The sequence below is a fragment of the Planococcus citri genome, chromosome 4 (assembly GCF_950023065.1).
Source record: "Planococcus citri chromosome 4, ihPlaCitr1.1, whole genome shotgun sequence".
Classification (NCBI taxonomy): Eukaryota; Metazoa; Arthropoda; class Insecta; order Hemiptera; family Pseudococcidae; genus Planococcus; species Planococcus citri.
In genome coordinates, this window is record NC_088680.1 from 36,648,355 (window position 1) to 36,660,747 (window position 12,393).

A 12,393-nucleotide genomic window follows, 5' to 3' on the forward strand; every position below is an offset into this window, starting at 1 on the left:
GGTGGAATTTGAAAAATCCATAAATATTTCGAATATCAAGAGTTTAGACTTCGGAACTATTTAATTTAGAATCGTTTCCAAAACAACACAAAAACAATTACGTTACAGTATTTTTCAAAATGATTTATCTGACCACTAAAATTTTATTATTTTACGAGTTCACACGACATTTTTCCTATTAAAAGTCGAGTATTTAGATTTTTCATTTTTGGGAATATTTTGAACCATTGCTTAAGAATTTCCGAATTCAAATCAGGACACCTGATATGAAGATATTTACGATATGCATCGCTTATAACATCATCGTTCAAAACGTACGTTGGTAAATTGATCGTCGTTATTGTCTTCTCTATGGAAAACGTCCAAAATGTTTGAAGCATCGGTGCAGCATCATGTTTGCCCCTTCTTTAAACGTGTTTTTATACTTACTTAAATCATTTCGAAAACTGGCCAATTATTTTCGACAAATTTCTGGTCTCATGTAAAGAAAAAAAAATGTAATTTAAATTTTAATAATAGGACTTCCTATTTTGGGCCCCTATTTATTAAATTGATTTCTGTCTGATGATTTTTTTTATGAAAGAAAAGTTTCTCTGAATGAGTCATTCGGACCATTCCATGTCAATTCGACTGAAATTTCGATATCCTATGATTTTTCTCATATTTTTTTTACCAAGTCTAATCCTTCAAAAATTAGAAAATGATTCCACTTGGCCTCCAGTTTCGTTAAGGGGAAGGAGGAATTTTTTTCATTTCAGTAACTTGAAAGTTGAGCTTTTTTTAAATTGATAATTCACCTTTAGAAATTTAGATTCCCCGAAAAATACTTTTAAAAAGCAAAAAATCCGCCAAGCTAGAAAAAAACTGCAAAAGTTGGTCTTTAAAAAAAAAACTAATAGATAAATGCACCTCAAAAAAAAAAAAAAAAAAACAGGAACCTTCTGCTGAAAAAATAATGTGATATCAAACTACCACCAAGCAATCATTTGTTTTAAAAATCAATTTTTTTCTGTCTGGACATTGAAAAATTTTAGACGCATCAGTTTTAATGATGTACCTACTTTACAAAATCATATCAAAGTAAAAAGTGCTTGAAAATCATTGTAGGATAGTAACACTCAAATCCATCAGGTATTGAAAATTTGGTGGGAACTTTCTTTTCGGCCCGGTTTTCAAATTCATTTTCAATACCTGATGGATTTGAGTGTTACTATCCTACAATGATTTTCAAGCACTTTTTACTTTGATATGATTTTGTAAAGTAGGTACATCATTAAAACTGATGCGTCTAAAATTTTTCAATGTCCAGACAGAAAAAAATTGATTTTTAAAACAAATGATTGCTTGGTGGTAGTTTGATATCACATTATTTTTTCAGCAGAAGGTTCCTGTTTTTTTTTTTTTTTTTTTGAGGTGCATTTATCTATTAGTTTTTTTTTTAAAGACCAACTTTTGCAGTTTTTTTCTAGCTTGGCGGATTTTTTGCTTTTTAAAAGTATTTTTCGGGGAATATCAGTCGTTTTTTTTGTTTTTGTTGAAATACTTATCTCCTTCTATCCGTTTTTTTTTTCAAAGACCAACCTTATGCAGTTTTTTTTCTAGCTTGGCGGGTTTTTTGCTTTTTAAAAGTATTTTTTCGGGGATATCAGTCATTTTTTTTTTAAATTATATTTGCATACTAATTTTTATTCAAAGATTAACTTTTGTAGAAATTTTTTTAGATCAGTAGGTTTTTTTCTTCTTAAAAGTATTTTTTCAGAAGGATATCAGTTGTTTTTTTTAATGAATAAAAATATATTTAAAAAAAACAACAATAATTCTGCATGATAGGGTATCAAATCAGTCATCTGTACACTGGTGAATGGTATTATAATTATTTTTGTAATCAGTGATGAAAAACTGAAACTGGTTAAAAACGGAAACTGAAATGAAGAAATTGAAACTAACTACTCGTAAATAAAACTGAAAACTGAAAATGCAAAGATGCAAAACTAAAACTGAAAAAAACAAAACTAAGGGTGAAATTCTTGTGCAAGTCTTGTTTTTTGCCATCACAGTAAAGTCAAAACACGGACAGACAGAAAATTTTAAAAACCCCTCCCTTCTCGTACTCCTTAGCTTATAAAAATTATCTAATGATCCACCAATAATACAGTTTCATCAAGCAAGTGATTTTGTTCATTTTCAGTAAACTTGATATTTAAGTGATTAGATATCACCAGAGATGGCGCGATTCCGATTTTTTTAAGGAGTCGTGAGAATCGCATGAATCCGATTCCGGAATCGGATTCCATTTTCGATTCACCTGACAGATGAATCGAAAAATGTGAAATCTGACTCTTTTCAAGCAGGAATCGCAAATGTAATATGATTCGCGATTCCGGTAATTTGATTCTCGCGACTCCTCATTACGATTCTCTAGACTCTCACAATGAACGAAATCACCCAAATTCAATTGAATGAAAAGCACAAATACAAAAAAGTGTAATTTTCATAAATATTCTTTTATCTAATTTTTGCCGGTTGGCGCTGAAAAGTCAAAAGTGGTTGTGAAAGTGAATCTGAATGATGAATTTAGAATTTATCATTGTTTTACTAATAACATGGTGAGTTGAAAATTTAATTTTACATAAGGTGCACCGGGGAAGTCAGAACGTTTTTTCACAATTTCAACTTTGATCAGCTGTTACTCTCGTACTAATGAACCAATATGGCTGAAATTTGGTATGTAGGTTCCCATAAGGGATTTTAACCTATGGTGAAAATTTCAGCGCGATTGTCGCAGTAGCTTTCGCACAATCGAATAAAATGTAACTTGTTCTGACTTACCCCACTTTGGGGTAAGTCAGAAAATCTACAAAATTAATTGGTATTATTAGGATTCGACCCTGATCGATGCGCAATATGTCGAATAACATGTTTTCGAGGTCGTAGAATCCAAATCTGGAGTTATTTTTTTTGTAGGAGTGGGGGGTGAGGCATGGGGAGGGGGCAATTCTAAATTTTTCGTACATTATTGTGTAATTATGTCGATTGATATGTTTTCAAGGTCGTAGAATCTGAATCTGCAGTTATTTTTTTTGTAGGAGTAGGGAGTGAGGCGTGGGGAGAGGGAAAATTTCAAATTTCTCCTACATTATCGTGTTATATGTCGAATAATATATTTTCTAGGTCGTAGAACTCGAATCTGGAGATATTTTTTTTTTGTAGGGGTGGGAGGTGAGTCAAGGGGAGAGAGAGTAAATTACAAATTTTGCCTATATTAATGTGTAATATGTCGATTGATATGTTTTTGAGGTCGTACAATTCGAATCTGGGGTTATTTTTTCGCAGGGGTATGAGGCGAGGCAAGAGGAGAGGAGAAATTTCAAATTTTGCCTATAATATTGTGTAACATGTTGGTTGATATGTGTTCAAGGTCGCAGAATTCGAATCTTGAGCTAGTTTTTAGGGTCGAGTGCTATTCAAGTATCACCGTTTGGGGAGAGGGCCCCACACATGCGAACCTACGACTCACCTTCCACCTTCACCATAAAAAATGACTCCGGATTCGAATTCTACGACCTCGAAAATATATTATTCGACATATAACACGATAAGGATAATGTAGGAGAAATTTGAAATTTTCCCTTTCCCCACGCCTCACCCTCCACTCCTACAAAAAAAATTACTCCAAATTCGGATTCTACGATTTCGAAAACATATTATTCGACATATTACACAATAATGTTCGAAAAATTCATATCAATCGACATATTATACAATAATGTACGAAAAATTTAGAATTGCCCCCTCCCCACGCCTCACCCCCCCACTCCTACAAAAAAAATAACACCGGCGAGCCTTTATATTTATTTACTAATGTTTGTTAGAATGTTCATTTCATCTTCAATGCTTCATTTTTATGAAATTTAAGGAGTTGTGATGGGAATCTGGCTGGAGTCGTGAGAGGAATCTGGTTGGAGTTGTGAGAGGATCCTAAGATGAGTCGTGAGTGGAATCTGAATCGGAGTCGCGAAAGGAATCGGAATCGAAAATTACGATTCGGATTCGGATTCCTATATCTGGCGAATCTGATAAGCGGAATCAGGACTCAAAATTTTGTGGAATCACACCATTTGGAATCCGATTCTCAAGCTCCTGGAATCGCGCCAACTCTGGATATCACTATATGCTCTGATGTTACACTTACTTATACATACATCGAAAACTCGTTCGGTAAATTATTGATAATACTCACTCAATAGTCAATAATTAATCTTCAAACAGACGAATAATTTGGTGAAATTATCTAAATTTTAGGTATACTCTACGCGTGATAGTAAATTATACCACAACTATCGATGCGTATCATTGGAGGAAAAAATCAACAAGTAACTAGAAACGCACAAGATCATGTATTATGGTTAGGTAATAGGTACTGTACATAAAACAGAATGAATCTGAAAATGAACAACTCGATGTATGTATTAGAATTGAAATAATGCGCGTTCAACGCTGAATTAGTTAGTAGTTACTCGCATTACGACTTGTTGACTCAATCAATGATGAGATAAATCATGTACACATCAGAAATCTAGCACTAGCTATTCGAACACAAATCAAAATTAAAAATGTCCAAAAATACACACTGCATTATTGCATACAACTAACTGATAATGAATTAATGATGTATAAATAATCGTACGAAAGCAGCAGTGATAACTGCTGAAACTCTACGATGAGGTAATTCGTGAGTCACAACGAATTACTCAGTTCAAAATGGAATAAAAGCTCTTCGTACGAATAGATAAGTAGATTCACTTGTTGACAAATTTATTGGACCATTTCATCGTTCATATTGTAGGTACATCCACAAATTGCCTCTGATCACTTTGGCCAATTGTCTAACTATTTAGTAAAGGTATCAGATGAACTGAAAAGTGAAAACCGAGCAAAACTGTACATCATCTTGAAAGGTTACTTCTGTTTGCGATCTTTTTGTTTAGTTTGTGTGGCGATACCTCAATATTAAGCTTTTTTGTCATTTTTCTTTGATTCTTGCTCTGTGAAAAAAAAAACAAACACGAATTAGCTGAAAAAATTCACCTGCATCTTTTTGTCGCTAACAGATTGGGATGATAAAGCTTTCAAAATGTCAGCTTGTTCTTAGATTACTCACCGGAATCAAGGCTATTTTGTAGTTAGATAGATTTAACAAACATGACATGTTTCAAACCAGCCTGAAAATAGAAGAAACAACGAATGTGTTAGGGATAAGGATACTTCAAAACATCAGTTACATAACAGATTTCAAGTTTCAGTGATCTTTACGATCCAGACTTGAAGAACTGATATGTAAGAGTACATATTCCATATGGTGGAATACAAGAATTTGAGAAAATAATCATTAATCAATATAACACTTACGATTTCTTTTAGAGGTATTTCTTTTAAACCGCAGGAGCTGAGGTTGAGCTCTCCGTTCTTTATTCTGTCGTTCAAATTATTAGTAGCAACCATTTTTAATACTTTTAAGTACGATTATAAAACTAAAAATCAGTAATCACGATTCATGAAGGAATACTTCTTATCACTGTTTACTGTTTCCATTCGTTGGGGGGGACTTTGTCCCCCCACACCCCCCCCTTGGGCTTCGCCCAAACTGCTTTCTACTCCTTTTATATTTATCTCCACCGGTGCCGCCGTAAATCGGTAAAATAACCAACGGAAACTTTCCGTTGACAGGGCTACAGCCTCTTCAAATGAACGGATTTACTTGAAATTTTGTATAGTGGTAGTGGAAGTCATGTAGATGACCCTTTTTTACACTTCAACTAAAAATTTTTATTTTGTTTCTTCTATTCCACTACTTTCTCATTTCTGTCACTGAAAAATCATGAAGGTAATTTCCGTTGTCAAGGCTACAGCCTCTCCTAATGAACCGATTTGCTTGAAATTTTGCACATTGATAGTGAATATGACGTAGATGATGCTTTTCTACGGTACCACAAAAAATTTTCATTTTGGGGGTGTTTTTGGGGGGAGAGAAATTTTCAAATTGAGAAAAAGTGGGTCAAAAATAATTTTTTTTAAAAACTGACGTTGTATTTAGAAATAACTCGTTAATTTACACCAGTGTACGAAATTTGACTTGAATTGGTTCAGTAGTTTTTTGTTGACACGAAGATTTGTGATTTCAAAAATTACCCCAAAATGCTAACTTTGGGTACTCCAATCTACATAATTTCTTACCGTAGAAAGTTTGTAAATATACCAAATTAAAGCTCTCGTTGATGCCAACAACATATCAAAAAATCAGAATTGTACGTTTTTTTATTCGCGAGAAATTGAACATCGAAAATACGCTTAGTTGTTCAGAGAATGTTAGCAGTAAGTGGCCGGACTGTCATCACGTTTGTATTATTGTTATTGTTGTTTTTTTTGTGTGCGTTTTTTTTTCTAGCTTGGCGGGGCAGTCCGACCGGACTGCTTGATTAACTCAAAGCTATGATTTGAAACTTGAAAAAAATGGCAACTTTTTAGGTTATAAGTATTTGAGTAGATATTTTATTTCGAAATGGACACTTTCAATGGAAGAGAGTATCCTTTCATAATTTTTGAGGAAAAAATTGAAAAAAAATCGAATGTCATGCGATATAGCGAATAATTCGTACCTACGTTTTGAAGATTTCATTTTTTTATCCGACCCTTTTTACACCCAATCGTTGCCTCTTCTCCCTCTGTATGAGGTCGAATAAACTTAATTGTATCTAACATTTTTATTACAGAAATAAAATTTACAGTCTTTTTAAAATTTTCATGTACTTATAGTTTTTGAATTTTTCCGTCATTTTTTGAACTTTTTGATTAGGTATTGACTTTCTTTTTTTGATGTTTTTTTTCTGCTTATTTCTCCATCTTTCAAAATTCTTTTTTAGTAAGTAGGTATCTGATTTTTCAAGGCAACCTCTCGGTCACTCAGCTACTAATTTTACTATTTTTTTTTTTCATCAGAGTATAGGAGCCCATAAAGTACCTTCAAAAAAAGATTTCTGCTGCCAAATTAAAAATGATGGTCCTGAGAGTTTTGGAATGTTCCGAAATGGTCTTAAAATTGCATAAATTCATGAAGATAAGATCCTGAGACAATCTCCTGAATTCATTATCTTTATCTCTAACTATCATCACCTCGAACGACCATTTCCCCTGATTTTTTTTCCTGCATGACCACTGAATTCTTGAATCCGATTTTCCAAATAAATATCCGAATGAATGAATAATTATTCCCAAATACTTAATCTCCAAATTAATGTAAGAATTTCTAGCAATTTTATAGTAACAAAGGAATGCTTTTGGGATATTTTTGACAAAAAACAAGTCTTCTCAGTTCTCTGTAATTTTGATAAAGAAGTAGGATTTTTTTTGCTGCCTAATTCAAAAAACAAAAGTAAAACGCTTAGAAAAGTTATAGCAAGAAAAAAAAGGTTTTTTTTAGAATTTTGAAAAAAATCTACTTTTTGGAAATTTGAACAAAAACCAGGCTTTTCTGCAATTTTTACAAAAAATTGGGTCTTTTTTTATAGCTTGCGATTTTGGTACAAAAAAGAAGTTTTTTTTAGTAATTTTGATAAAAGACAGATTTTTTTGCGATTTTGGCAAAAAAAAGATTTTTTTGTGACTAAGAAAGCAAGACTTTTAGGAAATTTTGACCAATGAAAAAGAAAAAAATTGGCGAAATAATAACAAGACTTGGCTATTTAATTTTTTTTTTTAATGATTTTTTCTGACAATTTTAGCAAAAATTGTTTTTTTTTAATTTATTACAGATTTTTTGAAAATTTGGCAAAAAAACGGTATTTTAAGTAATTTTGATAGCACACTTTTTTTTACAATTTTGATAGAAAAAACAGATTTTTGCGAACGAAAAAACCAAGACTTTCAGGAAATTTCAACCAAAAAAGAAGATACAAAGTGGCAAAAAAAACTAAACCTTTGGCAATTTTGACTTGTTTTTAAAAAATTCAACAATCATGGATCTTTTTAAGTTTTTACAAAAAACAAAGAAGATTTTTCGAAAGTTTGACAAAAAAAAGTAAGCTTTAGAAAAAATGAGAGACTGAAAATTCTCCAACAACCAAAAAATGAACTTCAGCATCCAGAAAGTTGGTTAATATGTGAGTTGTTCCCTAGTTAGTTTTTGGACCTTTCGACTTTCCATCCTCTCTTTGTCACTATCCAGCTCTCAGAAATGAGGGCCAAGAGACTGAAATTTAGTTGTCTGAAAAATGTATGCTTTTTGGAGGTTTTAACTTTCTACTCACTCCCTACCATTTCATAAGTGGGAAAAATTTGATCTCTTGAGAGGTTTTCAGATGAAAGCTGTATTGAATGGGACCAAAAAGAACGAATTTAAAAAGATCTGTGCAAAGAAAATTCTAAACATGACACCTCGTTTTTTTCTAGAAGTTTATTACAATACAATTTCAGAAAAAAATATGTATGAGGTTCGATTATGGTAAAAGAGGGGGAAAAGTCACGTTAGATACTTACTTACCCAAAATGTATTATATGATAAAATATACCCATCACGAAGCACACCAATCTTTAAAAATATACAGCCCGATACAAGTGTACCTACGTATAGCGAGTAGATACCATCGATAGCACCTTTGAAAAGTCGCTTTGGCTTTATCGAACTTCAACACTTCACAAAGAGCTTCATTAACAGCCAAAGAAAAAATACACCTCGATTGAGAACATCTTGCAACTTCGTCGATTATTAAAAGTAGCTAGAAAATATGCAAATATTGTACGCGAGGTTTTGAAAATACGCGAATTGTATCTAACCTCTTCTCGCGTAGGTACCACACCACCTTGCGAACTTTATTCATTGGCGGCGTTTTGGATTATATATAAGGCTAATAAAAAGCCAAACTACGACATTAATTTCTCTCTATTTCAACGCGTAACTTCAAAAAGGCAAAACTTTCTGTGTAAATTCGATCCACTATAGCAATCGTCTCTCTATCCCATCCTACATTCTACATCTCGTACACAATTTCCATTTAGCACTCCAATATGTACTACGTCTACGTGTGCTGTTGCTGTGTATTTTCGACAACGGGGTACGCGATTTTAAAATGTTAGCTACATTTCGTATACATATGTAGGTAAAGTATGCGTAGTTATTATGAAAATGTGCAGTACTGTACGTTAACTGAAAAAGGCAAATATCACGTCCGTTTTGATAAACAACTCGACGTACACCATGTACCTTCCTACTTTTGCTATAAAGCCTGCAGTTGTTCACATAGAGTCTGCCGGATTCCGAATTTATACAGCGAAAGCCGGCAGTATAGGTACCCTACGAAGCTATAGTAGCTACAAAGTGGCTATGTGGATCGAGTGAGTGCTGCTTACTCTACGTTTACAACCCAATATGTACTTATACGTACGACTAAACGTACCGAGCGGTGATTTATATAAATGACTTGTGTACATGTACAGTAGATAGATACACTACGACTACGTATACATATAATACTGCCTCTGGTATACAGAATCTCATATAATGTACCAGCCATATAACTGTGTAGGTACCTTCACTTAGCCACTATGTACAATATGTACACGTAGAGCACACGTACCTACTCGTATTTCGATAATAAGCTCGTTATACGTAACTGTTGTTATTGTTTCGGAGCAACGTGTACGCGATAATCGAACTAATTCTCGTATCGAAATTGATTGATTGTAGGTACAACTACAAATACAGTAGATACACGAATCTCATCTAGAAATATTTATGACTTTCTCGTGGAAATTGAGTCGATTTGTCGTTTTATTGGAAAATAAACTAGATTTAATTTACGGTCACTGTGAGTTCGTAGTCCCAGAGGTTGAATTATCACTCAACTAAAGAGTGAAATGAGGACAATAAGTCATCAGTTCTACAGCAAAACTCACTGAGGACTCCGGAATGGACAGAAACTAGTTGTTTTCGAATTGCACAATTGTGAATCTGAACAAATAATTCACTAGTGATGCGTCGTTTTGGTTCATTTTCAGCGCTTGCAGAGTAATTAGGAATTCCCGGAGAAACTCTAAAATTTACTGAAAATTCCAGCATTGCTCAAAAAATTTTTACTTTGCAGTTGGAGAGTTCAAATAATATAATCTGGCCTTTTAAGGTCAATGATCTACCTATTTAGCTTCCCAAGATCGTCAGTTTAAATGCATGAGTGTCCTCTTAAGATCATTGACCCGTCAGGTTATCTGATCTCCTACCTGGCTTCTTGAGGTCATCGACCTGCTGTCTAGACTCTCAAGGTCACTGTTGTACCAGTTTAGCTTCCCAAGATCGTCAGTCTAAATGCATGTCTGTCCTCTTAAGGTCATTGACCCGTCAGGTTATCTGATTTCCTACCTGTTTTCTTGGGGTCATTGACCCGCGGTATAGACTCTCAAGGTCACTGACGTACCTGTTTAGCTTCCCAAGATCGTCAGTATAAATGCATGCATGCCCTATTAAGGTCATTGACCCAGCAGGTTATCTGATTGCCTACCTGGCTTCTTGAGATCATTGACCTGGGTATCTGGACACTCAAGGCCACTGACCTAGCTGCTTCTGTGGCTTCCCAAAGTCGTCAGTCTGAATTCTTGTTAAGCCCTCTTAAAGTCATTGACCTGTCTGGCTGTCCAAGGTTGTTTGTCTGTCTGCCTGTTTGGCTTCTTAAGGTCATTGACCTGCCTGTCTAAACTTTCAAGGTCACTGACCTACCTGTCCACCTTTCCAAGGTTGTCTGGCAGACTGTATGGCCCCTTAAGGTCATTGTCCTTTCTCACTGACCTACCTGACTAGCCTTTTCTGGTCGTCTGTCTGTCTGTATGGCTTCTCGAGGTTATCTGACGAGTGTCTATTTGCCTGTCCATGGTCATCTTTTCACCTGTTTGACTTCTTAAGGTCATTGATCGGTCTGCCATCCGGTCTTTCAAAGTCATTTATATTCCTATCTGATCCCTTGAGGTTATTGACCCGTCTGGTTGGACTCTCAAGGTCATTGACCTCCAACTTCCCAAGGCCATCTGTTTACCTGTCGGTTACTACAGAATATCTTGAAGCACCATCAATCAATTAGGTGCAATTCAGATTTTAGCTTCCTGTTTCGATTTCATCAAATTTTGTTTTTTAAGGAATGGGTGAATTTTGGTTTCTCAAAAATTCCTTAAAAATTGATAGATATCTACTTAAGGGAAATTTGGCACTTGAAAAGGAAAATGAGCTCTGATCTTTAATTTTTTTTTCAATTTATAATTGTTACAATTTTTTAAAAAGGCAAATTCAAATAACAGGGGTTGTTTTTCAGTTTTTTTTTTTTTTTTGTTTGAAATTTGAATAATCTCAGCAAAAAATAGTGGCCAGACAGCCTCAATGTAGGAAACATTTTGAATTTTCAGGTCAATGCATAACCCTCCTCCCACGCTTGCCAGAGCTCAAAGTTTTAAAAATGTTGAAATTTTTCATACATTTTTTAAAAAATTATTTTTTCTTGGTCTAGGTGATTTTTTGATGTCTACTGGCACGTATAAAATGTAAATTAATTACGTATATCCAATTTTAATTATACCAAAAATATAATCGCAAAGTCATCGATAGTTTAAAGAAAAATATTTATCATCGTTTTGAGAACCCTTGATCTTCACAAAAATGATTTTGGACTCTTTCTAATGGTTTAGGCATGATGATATTATGGAAGTACTAGACTAATCAAAGACCACATAAACTAGAACAGAATTTTTGAAAATTTCGAACTTTTAAAAAATTATTTAAAAATTTAAAATAATTAGGTAGGAAAATTTACAATATTTTTTTCAAATTTTGAAGCTCTTGTCAATAAAATTAAACATTGATCCAAAATTTTTAATTTTCCCTGTGCCTTGTTGAGGTCATTTGGCCATAATTTTTTGCTGGTTTCTTTCAAATTGTTTTTGAAAAATTGAAAAATTACTCGTTCTAGTATTTATGGTAGGTATACATACCTACACGTACCTATACTTGTTCAATTCACAATAATTTCAAAAATAAGGTATCGTTGAATCATCAACTAGGATTCAAATTGCCGAATTGGATTTTTATTTGAGACTTGACGTTAGGTGCTTTTTCTTCGTATGGGTTCATTTACTCGTTCGCTTCTTTCATAAGGAACAAAGTTTTACTATGCCTACCCCACTACGAATAACAATCCTATAAAAATACACGTTATATTTCTTTATTGGATTACACCATGTTCTAACAAGGGGAAAAAAATCGTAGGGTATACTTTTAGAAACCAATCGCATAATTGTGAGAGTTCATTAAAGCGATACTCACTGAAACATTCGACCATTCGGTATAGCCTACATTTTTCTGTA

The 12,393-nt window shown here is 33.7% G+C and overlaps 1 protein-coding gene and 1 long non-coding RNA gene across 4 annotated transcripts in view; one reads left to right on the forward strand and one right to left on the reverse strand.

Annotated features, from left to right (window-relative positions):
- The window catches only part of alpha-Man-IIb (alpha-Mannosidase class II b), a 208,225-nt gene that overhangs the window by 160,251 nt on the left and 35,581 nt on the right, over positions 1-12,393 (forward strand). The gene's annotated exons all lie outside the window — the stretch shown is intronic.
- On the reverse strand, positions 4,227-6,468 carry LOC135844891 (uncharacterized). Its single transcript, XR_010558661.1, has 3 exons — positions 5,410-6,468; positions 5,162-5,222; positions 4,227-5,045 (listed from the first exon to the last, which is right to left on the reverse strand). It is a non-coding gene; the product is annotated as an uncharacterized LOC135844891 (long non-coding RNA).